Source organism: Falco peregrinus, chromosome 7 (assembly GCF_023634155.1).
Source record: "Falco peregrinus isolate bFalPer1 chromosome 7, bFalPer1.pri, whole genome shotgun sequence".
NCBI lineage: Eukaryota > Metazoa > Chordata > Aves > Falconiformes > Falconidae > Falco > Falco peregrinus.
In genome coordinates this window covers 69224183-69247164 of record NC_073727.1, presented here as the reverse complement: position 1 = coordinate 69247164, position 22982 = coordinate 69224183, and the positions used below count along the sequence as shown (strand labels likewise).

Genomic DNA, 22982 nt, shown 5'->3' with positions numbered 1-22982 from the left:
AAAGTGCTTGTGTATTTGCTGATTTTCATTTTCACAGTGGTGTGAGCCACAAGGATGTGGAAAGAGGCTCTTCAGTTAAACTGACAGCACAAGGAGCATCAACCCCGAGCCTGTTCGTTACAATCTTGCACATCTATGAATGAAGATAACTCTAGCACTATGTTCCAACAATGCATTTAGGAAAAAAACCTGAAGGGCATGGCAGAGATCCAGAACAAAAGAAAGAGCTAGACAAGAGTAAAAAACTCATTTAAACGAGTTCCCTAACACAGAACTGCTAGTCCCTGGTGATTTCTTCAGGCCTCACCCAGCATCAAGCATAGCCTAGAGGTCTTTAAATGTTTTCATCATGTTAAATCCCTAGGAATATGAGACATCATGATTTGACTGTACTGCATTGGATAATGTAAGAACAGCTTTTACATTTCTCATGACTCCCTATGATTCTAGTTCAGTGCAACTAAAGAAAAATAGTTTTCTGTATGTTGCTTCCAAAGACTTAGAGCATTTTATGTGCCTCATGGAATGTCTGATTTCTTTTCTTTGAAACACAGTAGTTAGAAACTACTATAGGCATTCAATACGCACCATCAAAATAATTAAAAACTGAATTAAGGAGTGGCATTTTTCAAAAGTAGTTTTCCCCTCTTAAATTTGCAATAGGGAGTAACTGATACTAGATAAAGTCTCAAATTACTTACATGTGCATCATGTAAATTTATCACTCCGATTAGGTTTGGGCTCTGCTTGGGACATCAAACCTGTACTATGTCCTAGGCACCATTACCTCCTCTTACAAACCCTCTGAAAATCCTCAGAATTTTGCATTATGATATATAAATTTACCAGGTCATCTGAGTTTTGTACTATTCAGTCGACTTTGTTCAGGAGGCCTATTTCAGGGCTCGAAGAAACAGCTGAGCTATGGCTGAATGAATTACTGTACGGTACCAGACCAGTGTAATTGACCATGTGCTAACTCTTAGCCTGCCAGAAATGCAAAGAAAAATGTGCTATCTTACAATTTAGTTAAGATAACATGATTTTCTAGCATTTGCAAGGGACTAGAAGTGTGTCTGTGGTCAATGTCCACAGCTCAGCTGATGCATAAAAATTTGTAAAGCTGCAGTATCAATGTTTCTGCCTCCATCCTTTAAAAATAAAGTTTGAGATTTTGGTATAACAAAATAATTCCAGATTTATCAAATAATGACAGACTGGACTAGAATTTTAGTCTGTGTCATTGACATCTAGATGTCATGACATCTAGAATAAAATATAAGATTTTTGTTTTGGTTTGGTTTTCTCTGTTTTTTTTAACAGCAGCCTCTACATTGTTTTAGGGTAATCACTCCAAAAATATAAAAGTAATTGAGGATACTGATGTCTAGTTTCTTAAAGGAAGTGCCATTGTCGGAACTAAAGAGCTGAGAGGAGACAGAAGAACAAATGAACTTAATCCAAAGAAAACTGAAGAATAGGAACAGCGAAAAAATCTACTATATGTGAGCACATTAATGTCTTTTCTTTGTGTCTCATTAGAGCAAAATGGACTCTTTCCATTGACTTAAATGGCTAGTCAGATGTTACATAAAGACCATGGGGAAGGATCTAGAGGAAGGCATAGGCTGTTATGTCAGAGAGAATACAGTAATTCCAAAATCCTGAAAATCCCTTAAAATTGTTCTTTTCAGAGACTACTATACAGATATGTCATCCTTTAACCTGTGACAGATGGAAGGATTTCTGCATCCTTTCCTGTCTATTTCAGCTCTTTCCCTGTTATGCCATGCCTTTTCCTGCTTTTTTTTTCCCCATTTTTTTTCTTTTGGACTTTCTGATGCTAAAAGAGTTGCTCTCTTACTCCAAGGAGTTGTTACTTTGCCTGTCTTAAGGGACTGGTCACAATTTTTAGAGCATTCAGGCTTCTTCCTTGTGCCAGTCAGTATCAAGAGAAGAAAGAGAAGTTTGAGGATGAAGAAAACTGTTTGAAATAACCAATTACAATTAGTATTATTGTTCTAGGGCAAAAGGGCTAAAAACCTCTACGCAATGAAAAATAAGGCCTGTGCATCCCTGGAGTTCCTGGAGCACTGTTCTTTGCTAAAGAAATCAATGTGAAAACAGTGGAAATCTCTCTGACATTCAAAAGAAGTGCATGTCCCCACAAACCTTTTTGTACAAATATTTTTGTGTGTTACTTATTGAAAGCAAGCTTTCAGAGCATAATAATAATTCCTGGAACTAGTAAATGGTGCCTGATTTTTGCTTTTATTTATTTATTTATTTTTCACAAAGCACTTCTTTTTCTATTGAGAAATTAATTTAAATTGCTTTAACCTTACAAGCCCCTTGGTAAACTGCTTACCCATCTGAAACATTTGTGCTGTTTTCACTGGAGAAGAGACAGCTCCTTTGCATAGTGTAACCAGTAAAATGCATTGCTGAAAAGAGATGCTTAATCTACCTTTCAAAAAGACGTGGTATGGAAAACCAGACTGTTGCATTGTGCTGCTCCACTCAGTTCAATTAGTGTTGCAATGTATTATGAAAAAAATATACTCACAGTCTAACCTATAACTAATACAAATATTAAGTAGTGCAAAAACAACTATATTAATCAAGTAACTACACATTAAATATTAAAACTCATAAATAAAATGTTTTAGCTGGAGATTTGTCTGCCCAAGGGCTGCGGTAATTAGCATTAGATGAGCACCGTTTCCTCATTAACTTGTTATAGTATTTTTGTCTGTTTTATTCTAACCTTGAAAATTAGTATTTCCAGGGATTGAGAAGAGTGACTAACCTGCCAAATGCAAGGAAAAAAATCTGGAAATGCCTGAAGTTGTTGGTCTGGTCTCATGAGATTTCCAACCTATTTATGTAGCACAACACTTGTATAAAAATTACATAAAATTGCAAAGATTGGGTGACTACCTGAATTTAACCTTTAGCTTTAGATGGTGACTTTTATTTTCTGTTACATGGAGTTGATGCATTTGCACTGCGTGCAGTGCATTCACCTATCTATGAATTCTTCTATCTGACATCTCAGGTTGCTTACCTGAAATACTGAACTTTGGAGGGTAGCAGTCCCTCAGAAATAAGTGATATTGGCTCTCTCAGGGCTATTGCAACAAGATACTTCATGCACCCAGTCTCCCTGTGCAATCAAAGGAGAGAAGCAGGCAGTTCTGAGAACCTAAAGCCAAACACCAAAATGCCCAAGGCTGTCCAACAAACATTAGCCATGGGCTAGGTGAAGATTCCTGTCTCATTCTGACACTTAAGTGTGAAAATGAAATACCTTTATATTCAGGATCCTGAGCAATCCTTGTGGTAGACACGTATGGCTGTGTTTACACTAGTTGACTAAACAGAGTTAGAAGATGTGCTCAGCACATACGGTTACACTGTTGCCATCATAGTTTCATACTGTGTAAATATTACTCTTCCAACCAATACAGAGATACCATTTCAAGAATAATGTGGGTCAAAGATTGTTACAAATATACTACCTGGATGTGGTTTTATTTTGAAGTGTGAGAAACTGGTATGATTCATCTCATCCTGAAGTACATATCTAAAAAATGTCAGATGAATAACACCCTTCATGTACATATCTATCTCTGCTGACTACAGTGAAAGCTGCAGATGACAAGTGCCAATGCCGAAAACTACATGACAAATATATCAGTTTAGGTAATATCAGGCGCATGTCTAATGCTAAAACATAGCAAATGATTTGACAGCCCAAGCTAATTCAGTGGAACCACATGATGAATAATGACCAAGGGTAAGATGGTTTTTATAACTCCCATGTTAGATAAAAGTGGACATGCAAATTCTATTCCAAAAACATCATCAGTGACCAGAACATACCAATTTGGAGCAAAGTCAGAAAACCCAAAGGGAGAAGTAAGTAGCATGTGGAATGCTGCCATTTATTCAGCACAGTCACAGTTTTGAGCACTGATGCAGATGTCTGCAGGTGAACAAACACTTGATGGCACCCAATCATGTTTTTCAGCACAACAGTTCTAACTTCATCTCTGTCCATCTTACAAATAGAGATTAGTAGACCTGCCAATCCAACATCCCAAGAGATTTATTTCTGAGATAAATAAGCATGATCAGAGAAAAGGGCATATAGTGAACGGAGTGCAGAAGAACTGTCAATGAGTGAGAATGGAATCTCTGAGGTGGTGGGGTGGAAGGGGAGGGTACTGAATTTCAGGTGCCACGTAGTGCAGTATACTGTGAGGAAGAAAAGCACAGAGAACTGTGATCACCAGGGAAAGCTGTGACCAGCAACATGCTAAAGCAGGGTTATGCCACCAACTGCCTGGCCTGGAGAACAGGGCATGCCATGTGTGAAAAAGGAGAAACGTAGAAACAGTATTTGAGGACCGATGACGTCCCACATCTTGTGGGTGGAAGAACGGGCACTTGTATGGGGAGGATGAGAGGCGCAATATTGTGCCCATGCTGTGACAAAGGACAGGACAGAAATCCATGAAAGGCAGCATGGGATTTGCAAGAAGCTCCAGGGTCTGAAGTAGAGGGATGCAGGGAGTCCTCAGGATGATGCAAAATTGACTTCCATTGGCTTGAAGTGTATGATGTCCTAATGTTGACTGGTATGTAGCACACAGACCTTCACAGTGCTTTTCAAGTTTGAGGTATATTGTCACTATTTACCTTTTCAACAGTTCTGTGACAGAGGTAAGTCCACAAAATGATTTATGACTAACATTTTTTTCATAGAATCTGTACGATCAGTGAAGCTTTTGAAAAAATATAAAGTATCAGGACTAGATTGACCTAAACCAACTAACATGTAAGCTTTCTTCTGGAGAAATACAGCTGTATGGAGTCAATCAGGGTTTCACCATGTGAATATTATTGAACGATTGGTTATAAGAAAATTGATTATAATCCTTCCCAATACAGACCAGAAAAGCTAGCCCAACACCATTAAACTTCTTTGTTTCTTATTGTGCCTGGCTTTATGGACTTCTTTTCCTAAAAGACAAAACTCTGCTTCTTGCAGTTGCTAGCTCAAATACAGGACACCATCAAATTCTCTTGGCATCATTAAAACTGCAACTATTGTCTCAGCAATTAAAGAAAGCCAAAGCAACTGGGTAGTACAGCTCAAAGCTATACACAGGAGTCTACACACAAGTCTGTCTAGAAGTGAAAGGGAAATCCTCGTCACATTGATGGCAATGACAAATCTCCCATTAACTTCACTGGGGTCAGTGTTATTTCTAAATATTTGCTGAGAAAAGTTCTTGGTTCAGTTTACCTATGAATCCTGGTGTTACTTGAAGACGATCACTAATCAGGGTTGTATTTTACAGAAAACACAATTTGTGCTGCACCAGAATAAGCGTGTTACAAGCCTTGAAGGGTCCTGAGTCAGGAAGATGATGGCATGGAAGGCTGAAACCGGTTCTGCTAAAATACTGCCACTGATAGCACAATGGCCAAGATTAAATCCCAAGGATCCAAACCACCTGGACTGACTATTCAGCTGCATGGAGCTACCAAATATCTAGGGTTTCTTTTCTAATAATAAATGCTTATCAGCTATTCTTAAATGGAAATCAAACAAAAGAAATAATGCTGATACTTATGAACTTCTCCATCAAATGAATTTTTCTTTTGCTTACTGTTGCTGAATTCTTCTAAATTTGTCCCTTATTTATGAAGACATGGAGGAAGTTTACCATCCTCCGTAATACTGAGGAGACTGCAAGGACTAATGTTTCTACATCCAAGCAAAAATATTTACCATACACTCCTTTTACATTGCCTTTTATTATTTCTTTAAAACATGGATAGATTTTAAAGATTTTGCTTATTTTATAAAGTGCTTTTCTGGGAAAGATAATCTAAGCAATAATTCTCAAAAGCATTGATAATTGCCACAGAACATATGACTGTTTAATTTAAAATACCTTTCTATTTCAAAATCTGCTGTACTTTTTTTTTTTAAACATTCAGTACAGCTTTTAAATTGTCAGAATTGAAAGAAAGAATTCGATTTTTTGTTTGCTTCAGCATCAGTTCTTTGCAGCTTTTTGATTCACCAAAAAATTCAGAGTTTCAGCCTTGGTCTGACCCAAAACAATAATTTCTTTTACTTTTTGGAGTTCATCATTATCTGCTCAGTTGTACATCCTTGGTGCTGCCTCTTGCTGCTTTATCATTGTATTGTGAACTTTTCTGCTCAGCTCAACCCACTGAGATGGAGGAGGTCTCATCCTGATTTTCCTGTGGGGTGCAGGAAGAAATAGCTGCCTGGTGACAAGTTCCTTTTTAAACCTGTTGCCATGGTTACAGGCAGAATATCTCCCTTTTCCCATAACCTTCAGATGGGGAATTTTTCAAATCAGGGTGCCATCTCTTCTGCCTGGATGAGCTCTGTTTTGGGTCGTGGTAAACACTTCAAATATTAATTGCCTTTTCCCACAACCATTAGCATACAGATTTTCCATGTGGCAGTGAAGGATCAAACTGTGAACCCTGCTCCTGGAACGAAGTGGTGGTGTCAGTACCCACACGCTTGGCAAGTTTGAGATAGGGCATCTTAATATGCTGCCATCTATTTACTAATAGTAATTACTTTGCAAAAAGATGGAAAAAACAAACAGAATTGCACAAGAAATTCACGATGAAAGGTGACAGCTGAACTCACCAGTGAAAAACTGGATTGTATTAGCAATATTTGCTGGTGTTTATCCTGCTGTACTAGTTACACTAGTGCAAATCCCCTTAGGAAGACGGACTGAATCAGTGACCTACATACCCAGCACTGTGGGAGACAGCCATGGTCAGGTACCTCCATGCTGGAAGCACCCTCAACACTCTGGCTGTGCCAATACAAATTATCCTGTCCTCGACAGAACCTAAGCAGCCTAAAATGAATGTGGAGGCAGAGCATGGTAACTTTTTTTCTGGGGAAATGGAGAGAACAGCGTTTAAGCTGCTCATCATGGGAATACAATTAAAAGGTTGCACATTTTATCCTTTTGAAAGGAGACAATACAGTGAAGATGCTCAGTGAAGAAGGCGGGCATGGCGAAGCAGTCAGATGAGTCAGCCTCTCATCTCCATTACAGCCATTGCACTTTCTATGGGTAAATAAATGTTGCAGATCAGCTATGCAGCCAGGTGTTACAGAGGTCAGCAGGGTATGAGGGACAGAAAACTGTCGCTCCTTTGCTAACATCCTACATCCCATATGTGAAACCTAATTCAGACTGTTTCCCCTCCTCCCCACCTTCTCTCTCTCTCTCCCTTGGAAAAGTCTTTCATTTATTCCAGTGCAGATACCGGAATTAGTAGTCCAGATGTGATCTAACAATGGGATGAAGCTTCCCAGTTTGGAAAAAATGTATTTCCTCTGCAACTGAACTTAGGAGCCTCCTCAGCTGGACAGCCCTGTCATTCGCACAAATCATTTAGGACAAAAATATTTGCTTCTTGGCAAAGTAACAAATGCATAAGCCTCTTTGTATTCTGTAGTAGAAATGAATGAATAATTCATAACAAATAACCTATTTGATTAATCTTACATCCTTACAAATATCTTCTCCTGTTTGTGAACTGACCTTGGGCCTAATGAGATTTTTGCAGAGTTATCTGACGTTATGAGGTGTTTAATTTTTAGAAATAGCTTCTGGTCTGCAGATTGTTAGTGAGCATTTGTTGCCAACAGCCTATAATTACAATGCAGGATAGTTAACAAGTTTTTATATGATGCTTAGGCCATATGACATGATTTTGTTCTATGACTGAAAGTAATTCACAGACTAGGCTCTCAAGCATAACTAAAAGGAATTTAAAGTTCAAAAATTAGTTTCATAAAAACATTCCCCGTTATTTCATTAACATTTTCTGTGGTCTTCATCATCACATCAGTGAACTTCTACACTACAGTTTCAGGGTACAACAAAAGGAAGGATTTGAAGTGGAATTATTCAGAGGTACAATGGAATTTAAAAAAAGACTCTTTTATGCAGTTTCTGTTCAGCTAGTCCCAATAAGGCAAATAAAATAGTGACACAGAGACATATTGGGACTTCTCATATTTAAAATCTCTTAAATGACTTCTATATCTCCATACCAAACCAACTGTCTATATATTTTTTATTATATGGAATAAAGATAGTCCTGTGGTTAAGAGGATTAACTTGGGAAATCTGCAGTCAAGACTTCCTGTCCAGCCATGATTTTTTTGTGTGATCCAGAATAAGGCCACGGGAAGTGATGACAGCGGTCATGGAGAGGCTTGACCTTGCCTTACTGGGTTAAAGTTAATCTTTGTGGACATCTCTGGTAGACTCCCTGCCTCAGTTCATCATAGCACAGGAATAAAAATAACTTCTGTACCTTTGAGGGTTAGTGTCAGAAAGCAGGGAGGCATTCAGTCTTTGGGATAATGCCCATCTAAGAATTTAAAACAAAGGATTTGTTACTGTGCCTGATAATTAGAAGGACAAGTGTCACTGTACCAGTTCATTTTGTGTGGCCAAGCCACATGGTCTGACTGAAGACCCACCAGCCCCAGTCAAAGCCTACAGCTGTTTAACCATCCCTGGATGCTCTAGGGCAGGGGTCCTCAAACTTTTTAACCAGGGGGCCGGCGCGCGGATGAAGTGGCAGGCAGTCATCTGCGGCTGCTTGGTTTCACCCCCAACCCCGGCGGGGGGGTTCTGTAAATACCGGGGGCCGGACTGAGGACCCTGGTGGGCCGTATCCAGCCCGCGGGCCATAGTTTGAGGACCCCTGCACTAGGGGAAAGTAGACTGAGGCATGGATCTGGCACAGAGGAAGGAACGCCAAGCACCCACTGCCAACCCCTTGTCTGTTCTTGGGAAAATTTCCTGTTGTGCCTGTTATATGAAGCTAAAACCCATGAAAAGTGCACAGTGTTCAGATACTGACTGCACTGAGGAAGGCTGGATAATTCGGTAGAGAGACAGACGGACTGGAAAGTCAGGCCTTCACATATTTTTTTATTTCAAGAATGGCTATGTCTTTTCTTCCTTTCAATATGTAAGGTCATAGAGGCATGATCATGCAATCAATAGTGATTGAATAACCATGAGTTACTGTCTGACACTTGAACTATACCAATTAATCAAAAGCATGACTGCATCAACTGTGAAATAAAAATACATTTTTATAACCTGCCTTTAAAGTCCCTTACAGTTTACTTTGCAATCCTGGCAGATTAAGAGCATTATTACTAACTGCTATATGTTTTATAGGTTTTAACCTTTTTCTTAACCTCAACTCAATATCCTTTCCTGAAAACAGTACTTTACTGAAACAAAAAGCATTTAGTGTGTGTTCTCTTTATTTGCTTAACATTAGAAGCTGCTAAGTGTTGAACTTCTGTAAAATATTTTCCTCATCTATAGAAAGTTTATACAATTTTTCAATAAACTATTTTTCCCTCTTCACTTTGTGCATCTACTACCTATAAAAATCTATATTTAGAGAAAAGGTCAGCCCATCTTGCCTGTTCACATGTTTTACTATTTGAATGCCATTTGAACATGGCACATTTTCCATGTCTCTTGTTAAGATTGCACTATTTGGTTTCGACACCCAAAGCAAATTGTTGTTTTACCCTATACATGCCTAAAGTAAGGAAGATTGTAAGAAGTTTCTAGTTTGCATCAAAAGAAGTAGTTTCATAAAATGTTTATTTTCTAATACATTAACATTGTCCAGATTTTATAACCACCAGCTAGAACGCCAGTTTCCATGAGACTTAGAGTGAGCTGCTTGAGATCACACATGTCAGATCTCTTGCTTCTTCCACCATGCCCTGCTGTCATTATCGGGTTGCTTATTTGAGATATTCCTAGTGAAAAGGACAGGAATTTTTGGTGTGAGTGTGAATCTTGTAACCGTGGCAATACTTATCACCTTGAACTCTATTAAAAAATAAAAGGTAATGGAAAAGCTATGAAAGATTGTTCTTGAGAACTGACTATGAACGCTTGGGTAAGCTTTTTTTGAAGGAATCCATTGCATTCCTGCCTGTTTTAACTAATGATGTCTTTTATAGAATCAATAATGTAAAAGAGTTGAGATCAGTCCCATCCCTTGATACTTTTTCCCAATTAAGGCAGTGGATCATTGTATTAATAATATTATTTAGTGACTATTCAGCATTTTCACTCTGGTGAGATACTGTGCGAACATCAATTAATCCCCACCAAAGCCCTGAAACCTCACTAGAAAGTATTAAACCTACTTTAAAACTAAGAGCCTGGAGCCAGAGATTTTTCAGTTCCAGAGAGATCATAACTTGAAGCTCCTTGGGACAGTGAGAGTCTAGAATAATGAATGGCCCTGCAGTTAAAGCTACCTTAAAGATTCTGCATTGTCTTGGGGCAATTGTTTTACTTCTCAAGGAAAGCCCTTTCTGTGGTGTCGTCCCCTGCGCCGCCCCCCCCACCCCCCCCAAGAAATTAATATCGCTACCAGTACTTCAGACTGAGGCTGCTCATAGAAAAAAATTACATAGTCATTGAGATGTGTATACATATTGAGAGAGAGCCCATTTCCATAGCCCAGTGGTTAGAGTATCCTCTCAGATTCAGATTTCCCTCCAACGAATATTTAACTTTACACATGTGCAACAGCAAGCAAAAGTGGAGAGTGAGACAGAGCTAAATAGTTTGTAGTTTTTTCACAAATGTTATGTTCAGTTCATGGCCTCAAACTCAAATCTTCAAGTAACGGAACACAACAATGGGGGACAGACAGACGGATATGCACCAGCTGTCTGTAGAGGTGTTAACCACTAGCACAGCTGTAACTACAAAGCTTGTCTACATCGAACTTAACTGACTATCCCAAAACTTTTATAAAAGTCTTCCCAATTTACATCTCCCATAGTATGCTCCTTGTTTTACAGTGATTCTCTGTAAGGGAGAATGGGACATCATGTGTTTTACATTGCTGATGGTATCCAGTCCACCTATTTTGGCCATCTATGGTTTGGCAGCTAAGCAGGACAGGATTTCCTTCTGAAAATATTAAAGCCACCCACCTCTCTCCATTCATTACCTAGCAATCTTTGGAACATATTTTCAGAGGATACCGATAAGGAGCCAAAATTTAGGAGCAAGGAGAGATCTTTCGTTGCTTTTAGCGTATTTTTTTCCAATCCTCTGGCCATAAATAGCTGAAGTTTTTGAAAGCAGCTTAGATTCTCTGTAGTCTGGTTGTGATTTCATTCAAGATTTTTGCTTTCCTGTTCCTCATTTCTGTTGACTAATCCCTTGTTCTTCTTCCTAATCAGGATTCTGGATGATTGATCAGTTTAGTTTATAGCTTTGTGTTAATCTTGGATTACCTATTTCACATGAGTGTCCCTACTCCTGTAGACACCTGACGTTTAATACTATTAACTTATACATCATTTCCTCTGGCTTCAGAAATCCTGCAGTTCTTTCTCAACCAAATGGGAAGGAGAACAATTTCGAGATACTTCTAGGGCATGACTCATCTCACCCTATGTTAAGTTTCTAAAGTAGGCCAAATCTGCTATGTCCTAGAAAAGTCTATCACTCTTCATTGACTCTCAAGGAAGTTCAGATATCCACAATTTAGACATCTACATCTGAACTATTTTCCACTGTTAGATGAGAAGAATTCTACCCCAGGGCATCTGAACCCCTTCCCGTGTACTGTGAAATGGGGCAGCAGGGTAAAAAAACCCCAATGTTCAAGAACACTGAGAGGTGTGCTCATTCCATGACTCCTGTAGGATTCACATGTGAGGTTCCTAGGGAGCCTTGTTTAACTGTATCTTCCCTCTTACACTATTTTAATTAAGATAGAAACTGCCTAAAGGTTCTTCAGTTTCTTCCTTAAAAGATCCTTCTGTTCAATCTTTGTAACTTCACATTTTTCACTTGTTTTTGAATATTAAGTGGACAAACAAGTCCAATACTGGTATTTTTACACTGAACATTTACGGAACTCCCTGACTTGAGTGTAACCGAGTGGCAACACTACCTGTTTTAGAAAATCCTGTTCTAAGAGCCTATTTAAACATGATGACAATCCCTGCCTGAAGTCATGCTCCTTCTTCAAGCTGTTGGTTTTTTTCCTTAATATAGCACCTATGATTTATCTCCCTATCAGTGTGCAAGAGTTTATAATATTCTTGTCAAACAGAAAAGTACACTAATAACACAAAATAAAGAGTTGTAATATATTAACATCAGCATATGCATAAACAGAAAAATTACTGTTACACCAACTGCTGAAATGTAAGTATGTTCACTTTGAATAAAGGGAGCTTTAACCAGCAAACACACAGAAATGACTTTCCATATTTCTCTTCCAAAAATAACCACATAAATGAATCGCATATAAATTAAAATTTTGATGGATTTCACATAAAACAGTGACAATCTGAATATGAAATTCCACAAACAGAAACTCAGGTTTGTACAATCTGAAAGGTATAAATCTGGCTACACTGAAGCCAGTGGGACATTTTACTACTAGCCTTGTGAGACAGAGGTATCAAGATTTCACTCATGGGCTCTATGAGTTTCTGACTTCTTGCTTCTGTTATTGTTTTAAATTTAAAAGGTAACATTGAAAACTTTCTGCAATTATTATGTTCTCTAGGAGGTAAGACAAAAAGATAAAGACAAAAGAAGGAAAGCTGATAATTTCCTTTAACACCTTCTTATGAATTCTTGGTTGCCTGGATGTTACCCAAATCTGATGCTTTTGATTCTCTAACCTTATATAGTAGGTGAGAAATTTCCAGGAAGATTGGACTGAGAGGTTTTTGGCCACTCTCATTATCACCGCCCGGTACCATGCCTGCTGTGGGTTTTGTGGCTGGAGAAAGGCTGTACCACAGAGCAGCCTCCTGCCTCCTCACCCCCATGGCTGCACCAGCCTCTGGATGTACAAGCTGTACAAGTTATCTGAGAGATGGTATCTGTACCTAGCTCCTCCTCTGGCGTCCCTGGAAAACTGAAGCCCGACTTGAGCAGATCGCCACCCTCTTCTTCTGAAAAGACAGAAACAAAGTAGCTATTTAATAATGCTGATACTTTTGTATATCCAGACATAAACTCTCCACTAGTTTTTAAACCCACTCAGTGATACCTATGGCCAGTCAGTATCTCTGATACCATGAAGCTGTTGAGGTGCCATTATCTGTAGTATCTATTCCTCTTTGCAAGTTGTTCTAGTGATCTTCTTCTTCTTTTTTTTTTTTTTTGTTCATTTTGCCAAACGTTTTCTCATCACTAGTGTCATAATATTCATAAATGCCTTTTTTTTTATAACATTTTTTACATTGTTCTTTTCAGCTTTGCTTAGTCACATTGAATTCTACTGCCTTTTAGGCTTAATGTATTTATTCCAGAAAGAATCATTATTGTCAGTCCTGCAGTTGCAGCTTTAGCACTTCCCATCTCTGATGATAATAATGCCACTCATGATTCTCAGGCCACTTTCTTTATCTTTTATTCACAACCATTTCAACTCTGCGATTCTGAACACTGATAATGCTGTTATGGTGACTTTCTCCTATCAATAACATTTACTTTTGTGCAAGAGACAACTTCTGTAATTCTAGAAAAGTACTTAAGTTCAGGCTATTTGTCTATGCTGTATAAATGCAGTGAGGTACGCAGAAACCTGCCAAATGGCCTAAGCGCAGCTTTTAGCAACCCTGCCTATGTCGCTTTTAGAATCACAGCTTGTTGCCTCTGCACTGTGCTCTTGTCATGCTGGCATACAGATTAATTTGGACCTGGCACCTAGCTCAGATATTTCTAACACGGAGCTGCATATGGAAAATTGGGCCAGTAACAATTCCTTAAGGTACAAGATTGGCTTGAGAATACACAGATTAGGATACAAAATATTGCAGTGATGTGTTTCATACAAGTACACAATAGTATAGGCTTTTTTAATGTTTTTTCAAATATTTTTGCCCTATTAACCATATTTGCTGATGTCTCAGCTGAGTGGAAATTCTCTGAGTATATACAGCCTTCTACTTACTTTCTTACCATCTGTGTGTGCTACAAGCACAGACACCTAAAAAGAACAGTGAAAGAGTGGAGTACTCCATAGCCTCTCACAATACATTCAACCAGGAATTCTTCAGAGAAAGATAAAATCAGGTATTGCAGACCACGTTTCTGTAGTGCACAACTGAGGATTGATGACTTCTAAATAACTCACATAAATTCATGTTCTCTATATCCTCAGGCAGACATTCCCATCAGTCTGAACCAACTCAAGACTTTTCTTCAGACTACCTCAACCCCTGTATCAGACAAGCTGGTTTTTGTGGTTCAGCTTACAACACACACACTGTTTTTCCTGTTTCAATGCTCCATTTAACAAATACATGTCTTTTGTGTATTTCTTGGTCTTGGTTGCACTTTTTATTTGTGCTATGATTTTTTTCCCAATTATCTGACAGCAAGCAAAATGAGTGAACATACTCCTGTAGATACTCTCAAACAATTGTTCTTGGTATTGACAATTCATGAGGTTAAGAATATAAAAATGATAACAACGGGTAGTTATAGCACAAACACTGCACAGAAAATAAGTCCCGAGGATGTTAAGAATGTTGGATAAGCTGAACTGTCAAATAAACATCTTGTTTATAAACTCAATTGTTAAATAAACTCACTCTGCTAAAATACAGCCTACTAGAGATCTTGTTAAGTGATGGATAAAGAGTCATACACAATTTAAAAAATGACTGGCATATGAATTTAAATTAAATTTCATTTTCAGAGGTAATGGACAACTCTAATTAAATAAAAGCACAAATTAGGCAGTTTCCATGGAGACTTCGCTCACATGATCTGCCTATGTTGTATAACTCATATGCCTGTCCTCTAATTTGGCTGCAGAGAAATAAGGAATCAAATGAAAGTTATAACAAAAATATTCTGAAAGATCCTTTACATTCATGAAACAAACTAGGAGATCTTACTGTTAACTTCATAATAAACAAGCTTTACATTGAAACAGTAGTTTTGTATTTTTCAAAAAGAAGCTATTAATTTATTCCAAAGTTGTATCATATACATATATTCAGAAACACTTGTACAATAATCCAAAGAAAATAAAATGCTTAACATTATTTCTCCCTTGCAAGAAGTCAGCATTATTCTCACAAGCTCTGCTCAAAACTAGACAAAAATTTTAGGGGTAGGCTAAACTAGACTAAATGTTTATGGCTTTGGCATGTTTGCAGAAAAAAGGAAGAAAATAAATTTTCTTTTCAAAATGAATAGGAAAGGTCATGCAATGGGATCCTTAAGTCAGATTCTAACTTTGCTGTAAGAAACCCAGTGCAAATTTGTACAATTCAGTCAATCTCTTTCTGCCTCAATTTTCCAGTAGATTTAGGATTAGAATTGATTTCTTTCTCATAGCTATCCTATATGAATACATATGTTAGTGTCAGCGAGCATGTTGCCTAGAAGATCGTATAGAGAGCACAAAAAAGTTAGAATTTCCATTCTGCAAAAAAAGCTGTATTCTGTTTTGAATAGGGTCAATTGCAAATGTTTCAAAGGAACTTAAAACTCCTTTGTGATTTCCTTGGGTTTATGAATCTGCATTAGGGATATGAGTAGCTCTTAGTGATTAGTTTACTTCCTAAGCATGAGTACTTCTAATTTCTTTATATTTTATGATTATACCTATTCACATTACTAATTCATTGTTTAGACTGTCTTTTCAAATGGCTACTGTCAGTTCCTTCAGCCCTTGAAGAGATTAAATTTTTGTATTCTGCACTTATGAAACATAATCTAAAGTCTCAGTGGCTCTTGCAATATTACAAAGACAATCTTTGTGTGAGGTTGAATTGTACTTCAAAGTCATATTATTCCTTCAAAAACAGACATACACAGTCTTTACTTATTCAGTTTACATTTTTCCTAGAAATTACTGATTTTATTACTGACCATAGAAATGAAAAGCATATCCTTCATTCATGAGCACAGCAATAGCCTTCATATCTCATGGTAATGAAGTCAGGCGGATTACCACAGAATTTTTGTGCATGCTGAAATTCAAGTGTCATAAAATGGTGCATTCATTTCATGTCATTCGCCTCCTTTGTCTCATAGATCCACAGTATTTCAGCTTGCCCTTCGGTCAAGGTGGGCCTACTGGCAGAACGTTCTACAGCCGTGGACATAGAGGAAAATGGTAGCCTTAGCACTGTTCCAATGGGCATTGACAAACAAAGATGAGATCATGAAAATAGAATGATTTACAACTTAAGATTTTAAAAAATATACGGAACACACAGTCTACAGACAAGGGACAAAATTACTAGTTAAAATCCCCTCTCAATATACAAACTACTGCACCACAGACTGGTCTAAATAGAAAGCAAAAACCTGCCTCTGAAACTGAAACTAAAAAATAGTGGGAGAAGTCTTCACTCTCAACAGAGCTCAAAATAGCAATAAAAAATGATAGGCTTTAAAAGTACAGAGATATCTGCTTCTGTGAAAGCTGAACATACAGTAAAATGATGCTGTGATCTGCATAAATAGGAGGCATAAACTCATTTACATCTAGCATCTCATTTTCTTTTTAAAAAATGTGATGGATCTGTCATGCATTTCAGTGCAACAGTGCACAGACGACACTCAAGACTGTGATAGGAACCTTTCACAGCTGAAGTTCTCCAGACTTAAGCTTGGAAATGTCAGGAGACATTGCTGAGCTGGAACCAGCTTGACAGATCCATATGGCTTACTCAACCCTGAGGCTACTACATGTACAGTGGGAAATGAAATGGACCAGTGCCCAAGATCAAGCTGGCATGGCGCAGCTTTTGTCCTCAGAACAGGATGGGTGTCTGTCAGGAGTGTGCCCTGGCTTGTGCTGTTCCTTACCCTGCTAGGGAGGCATTACCTGGGGAAGTGCTGGCTGGCATGAGCCAAACCTGGGCAAGGGCATGTGCTGTGGTAGGGATGGTTGTTGCCATTGCTCAGGTGTGCGGCGTGTTCCCAACCAGTTACAAGTACAGAGGGACCCTTAGCTTCTACTCGTTTTTTTGTCTCTAGAGAATAGGTTACAGTCTAAGGTAAATCCAAAATAAAACTGCTGAAGCCCACAGAATCACATCTGTTTAAAAACTGGGTAAAGGAGGTGCAGCTGATCTCTTGGGGGATCAACTCTGAATCATGCCTGAGCTGCGCTTGGCATTGGATGGCGGGTGAGTAGAGTAGGATGTTACTTTGTGTTCTGGGTCAGGGAAGTGAAGTTTCTGTACGAGCTAAGGGACACACACTCTCTTCTACCCCGTTGCTGTCTGCCTGTGGTCTAAGTGAGCATTTTGAAAGTCACTGCATAGAAACAATCTGATATCACTGCTTTTCCTGAGTTTGATAATCACCGTACCCATCTTTCAAATATATCATCTCAGTTTTGACCTCTCTAAGCCTGACCTATCCGTTTAAATTCTCTTTCTTCACCTGCAAAGTCTTGCACCAAGATATGCCTCTGTGTTGACCCTCTTTTTTATGCATTCATTCTGCCCTCAATAACCAGGCACACTGTTTCCATCTCCTAATCATACTTTTTTCATAACCCATCCATCCACAAAATAGGCCCCAGTCTCAGTGGACTTGTTGCTCACTGTCCTGGCTTCAGCTGGGACAGAGTTAATTTTCTTCTTGGTAGCTGGTGCAGTGCTGTGGTTTGGATTTGGTGTGAGAAGAGTGTTGACAGCACACGGATGGTTTTAGTTGTTGCCTGGGAATGTTCATACTAAGTCAAGAACTTTTCAGTTTCTCCAGCCCTGCCAGCAAGTGGGCTGGAGGGGCACGGGGAGTAGGGAGGGGACACAGCCAGGACAGGTGACCCAAACTAGCCAAAGGGGTATGCCATACCATGGGACGTCATGCCAAGTATATAAGCTGGGGGGAAAAAAAGGAAGGGGGGGGACGTTTGGAATTATGGTATTTGTCTTCCCAAGTAACTGTTATGCATGATACAGCCCTGCTTCCCTGGGGATGGCCAAACACCTGCCGGCCAGTGGGAAGTGGTGAATTGATTCCTTGTTCTGCTTTGCTTGTGCGTGTGGCTTTTGCTTTACCTATTGAACTGTCTTTACCTCAAGCCACAAGTTTTCGCACTTTTACTCTCCCAGTTCTCTCCCCTATCCCACTGTGGGGGAAGCGAGCGAGCTGCTGCGTGGGGCTTGGTCACCAGCCAGGGTTAAACCACAACACTCACATACTTTAAAAGGCTCACATCAGTAAGACTTATAAGCAATGAACTGTCTTCTCCACTGCAATACAAGAGTAAGATTGAACTGCAACCGATATTGAACTTCTTAGTTAATTGGATTTTAATTTCTTTATTATTGGCCTGCTTTGGACCTCCCACCGTTTTTTTACTATGTGTGCTTTTCTTTCAGCCTGTAAACTCCCTATGGTAGCTGTTGTTCTTTTAGTTCTGTCTTGTATAGCACCTGGCATATTAACTCTGACAACAGATGAAATAAAACACAAACCTTGAAATGTCTGGATTAAACAGCAGGTGCAACTTCATTTGGTCATATAATTGCACAACATAAAATGTGTCCAGAGTATGAGTACCGCATCACTCCATGATCTGAGAAAACCAAATCACCCCTTCTAGAATAGAGATACTTAGAGACTGAGGAGAGAGGTACCTCCTGTACCTCAAAGTCCACTAGCCTGCTGTCCAATTAAAGTATTCCTTGCAGATGGCCTTTGACCCTGGCCAAAGATACCTCCAGTCTGCTCAGGGTATGTGTCACTGAGGACTCTCATTAGGCTGATCCTGACCTAAAGGAAATGACCAAATGCATGCACGCCTGGGTGCTGTTACAGCCCCCTCACTCCTCCCGGGAGACTGCTAATTGGCTTGGCTTGGATCTTCTCCAAGTGGCTAAAACCACTTGTGGCAAGCCTATTCCTTTTCTAACACAGTCCACAAGAGGTTACATCCAATCAATTTTACAACATCTACATAGTAAATTAGGCATGGCAAAGTCTCATCCTCTGGCCGGGATGCCAACTGGCATGGTCTAGCCGTATCCTCAAGAACTGGCTGGCCTCACCCGAACTGTTACTGGGAATGGTCCCTTGTCTGTGCTAACTCCCTAGTCAAGCCTGGGAATATTTGGGACAGTGAAAACTAAGACAGGAATCTCTCTAACCAACATAATAAATAATCAAATTCCTATTTGTTGGGCCTTTTTCCTGGTATTTAAATTTACTACTACAGATGTAGCCCAGGTGGCAGTATTGTCAAATACAATATTCTTGAGCATTGTTTTGATAGCATGCTGATAAACAACAAATGCACAGAAAAACAGCAGGGCTGGGAAAATTCTGATTGAAGTAAAAATTAAAAATGATAGTAGGAGATTTAAGGTTGTTGAAGTTTCCTTTGCAAGAGGCCTGTGTGAAAAGTATTAACAGTAAAAGGAAACCACTGTTTAATTAAGTTGCTTTTGCTCTTCTTGCATTAACTCTCTTTTTTTTGTTCTCATTTTTTCTCACACACACATATAAAAGGTTTCCTGATAGATCTGGCAAAGGTCTGTTCATCCCAGTATGCTGGATCCAGCACTGGTCCAAAGTGGATGCTGCTGTAAACAGGGGAAATACACAGATTGCCTAGAATACCTTTCCAGCTTCCCACAATCGGCACTTAAGGGACTTCCCGAGATGGAATTTTAATCTAGACCAGGGGTCCTCAAACTTTTTAACCAGGGGGCCGGCGCGCGGATGAAGTGGCAGGCAGTCATCTGCGGCTGCTTGGTTTCCCCCCCAACCCCCGGCGGGGGGGTGTCTGTAAATACCGGGGGCTGGATTGCGGACCCTGGGGGGCCATATCCAGCCCACGGGCCGTAGTTTGAGAACTCCTGATCTAGACCATTGTTTTTAATAGCCACCAATGGATCCATCCTCTATGGATTGATCTAATCTTCTCTGAGCCCATTTATACTGATAGCCTCTACCATATCCTGTGCCAATGCACTTTATAATTTAATTATGCTTCATTTGAAAAAGAATTTCCCTTTTGTTTGTTTATCAGGTTGCCGGATAATTTAATCATGTGCCACTAGTTCTTTGGTTGTGAAAAAAAATGGATCATCGATCCCTATTCACTGTGTCTGTATCATTCATAATTGTGCAGACACCTACCATATCCCTTCCTCAGTCCTCTTTTTCCCAAATGAAGGAATCTGTTTAGTATTTTACTATGGCAAAGCTGTTCTAAATCTTTCATCATCCTTCTCACTCTCCTCCGTACATTTTTGTTACTCTGCTATGCCATTTTCAGACATTTTCATTCAAATGGCTTTATGGTACATGTTTTTCCAGTGGCACAATGCGGTTCTCTGCATTTTTTCCCTATTTTTAAAAAAATGTTTTTATCTGCCCATTTCATAACTTAGAGGATTTGTTATTCATATTAAGTTGTGCCCAAGAGACAGAATTTGTTTGGCTTTCCAAACACAAACACATTTCTCATATAAATTACACTAATAAATATTGAAGAATCCCAGCATTTTACATAGCTCAGGTTACTACCAAGACTGCTAAAACAAAACTATCACTCTCCCCATCCCCCGAAGAGCAGGACTAAGGAATCCGTGATCTCTTGCTTTCATCCAGCCTGTCCACTTTTATATAGCACAGTTCCAGTTAGCAGGACTGTGAAACCAGGCTTCAGCTACCGGGCAGAGTACCCATGTACACAGCCTATTAAACCAAGGAGAGGAAGCTGGCTGCACCCCTCAGGTTCTATCTTGGAAAAAGCATAAAATGAAATATATTGAAGGGGATCACAGAAGCTGTCAGGGGTCATCTTGGTTTTGGCATCACCAACTCCCACCTCCTTTTTGGCAGCCGAAAATCATCTAGAAAACACGGGCTGTCATAGCAATATTGTGGTGATTACCCTGAAAGGGTTTGGTTCCCCACAGCAGCTGTTTCTGAGCCAGCCAGGGTCATTTTGCTCTTTGGAAGCCTTTCTGAGCTGCCTTATCCCTTTGACCCCAGAGATCTGCAAGTTCCACTTCCTTGCCCCTCTGCAAGCCATAAATGCAAAAAAGTGTTCAATAATGCTGTGGAGTGTTAAAGAAGATTCACTTTTCAGTCATTCTAGAATTTAAATGACTAATACAGTTAAATAACTCTATCTCTTCTTATCAAAATTAACAAATGACTGCAAGGAAAAAGAGCGAGCCAGTGGTAACACATTGTGTTCAGACATGGCTCCATGTGATCATGCACTTCAAACAGCCTAGCAAATTCCTAAAAGCCCTTTCCTCAATTTTTCACAGCTGAATAGCTGTGTCAAGCTCCTGAAGGAGCCATTTACCTTTTATTGCTTTTCAGGATCTGTAAGAGGAATCCCAGATCCTCTGTATTAAAATGTGGGAATAATAAAGAATGTATTAGCTAATTACTGTGAATAATGACCCTCATTCTGTGAGCCCAAGACTTCTGGATACCCCAGAAAAATCTTTAGCTCTTCCCTGCTACAGCTTTTCAGAATTTATCCTTTTCCTTCCTCCCAGATAAAATGCAACAACTGCCTTTGTAAGCATTCATCTTCCAGCTGCTGTGACAGCTCATGGAAGGACTTGCAGCTGCCTCCACAGTGGACATCTGAGGAGGTCCAAGAAGTCTATCTTGGGCCTTGGCAGTGAGTAAATAGAAAATGCAGGTCAGGAACACAGAATGATTTTGCACAGCTCCAAAGGCTTAACTGTAGTGTCAGAGAAGTAAAATACTGTGTAAGTCTATTATAATACCTGAAGAAATTATAGGAAAACATACTTCAAAGAGACCAAAGTGAAGAGGAATATCAGAACAATGTGTAGGGCAAAGTCCAGTAGTGAAAGAGAAGTATACAAGTCAGAAAACTTGGCTTACGCCTCTCCTAGAAATGCACAAAAAATGTCCCTGGATTTCCCTGCTTTGTGAAAAGAAAACACAGGTTCTTTGTCTTACTGGATGGGTGTAGATATTTCACGTTCTTCCTTCTATCTTCTGCATACGCACGGAAAATGGAACAGACATTCAGCAAAAATAAAGTGTAGATTAAATTAGCCTTTTCAATATATTTCAAATGCACACATATATTTACTTTACTGTTTGGTAAAAACCATGGCCAGATCTACAACAATTATTACTAGTGGGTCATGACATTCTGTTTTTACAGTTTTGTTTTACGATAGAGCAAAAGGTCTGAGCACTGTCCCCATCTTTCAAATGTTCAATAAATAAGATCTTTTAACAGTAGAGAACAACGGCATTTGTTACCCTGATCTACCATGGTAGAAGACATTTAGCAGGAAAAACCTTTGACCCTGCTGGGATGTGAGGGCAAAGTCAGCAGTTCTGCTGAAAACTGAAATTAGCTATTAGTAGCTGCAGCCATGAAAACCCTCAATAAGGCCTTTTGACATTAGATGATGAAGATCTATATTACCAGAGATGGGATGCATATGGGTTTTTCCGTATGTGAAAGGTTGTAAGGAAAGCACAGAGAGGGTTCAAACATGTTAATTCCTACACAAGCCAATTTTGGTGAGGATTTCTTAAACGCTGGGGTGGTATGATTGACAGCTGATGGGTTTTTTTATTTCATAAATGTAATTGCATAAAATATAATACATAACCTCCTTTTGGCAATTTAAGCAGATACTGAATGCCACTACCTTTTAAATGAGCCATTTTCCCCTTTCAAAAATAGCAATAACCATAACAAAATTTCTTCCTAGAAAGAATCACAGGTCTGGAGCAGCTGTAGCAGGCAAAGACTGATGGACCAGGATGCCTCATCTAGTTGTTGTATGTTTTCATCATCCTGTGGATACCACTGAAGTTATGCTCAGCAGCTCAGATCCATCCCCCAAACTTAAC

General features: G+C 39.2%; 1 protein-coding gene across 1 annotated transcript in view; it reads right to left on the bottom strand.

The window, feature by feature from the left end:
• Nucleotides 1-13072, bottom strand: part of DLGAP2 (DLG associated protein 2) — a 109535-nt gene extending 96463 nt beyond the window's left edge. Inside the window, exon 1 of the mRNA XM_027787864.2 lies at nt 13010-13072. The gene's annotated coding sequence lies outside the window, so the exon portion shown is untranslated. The remainder of the gene's footprint in view (nt 1-13009) is intronic.
• Nucleotides 13073-22982: the final 9910 nt, after the last annotated feature.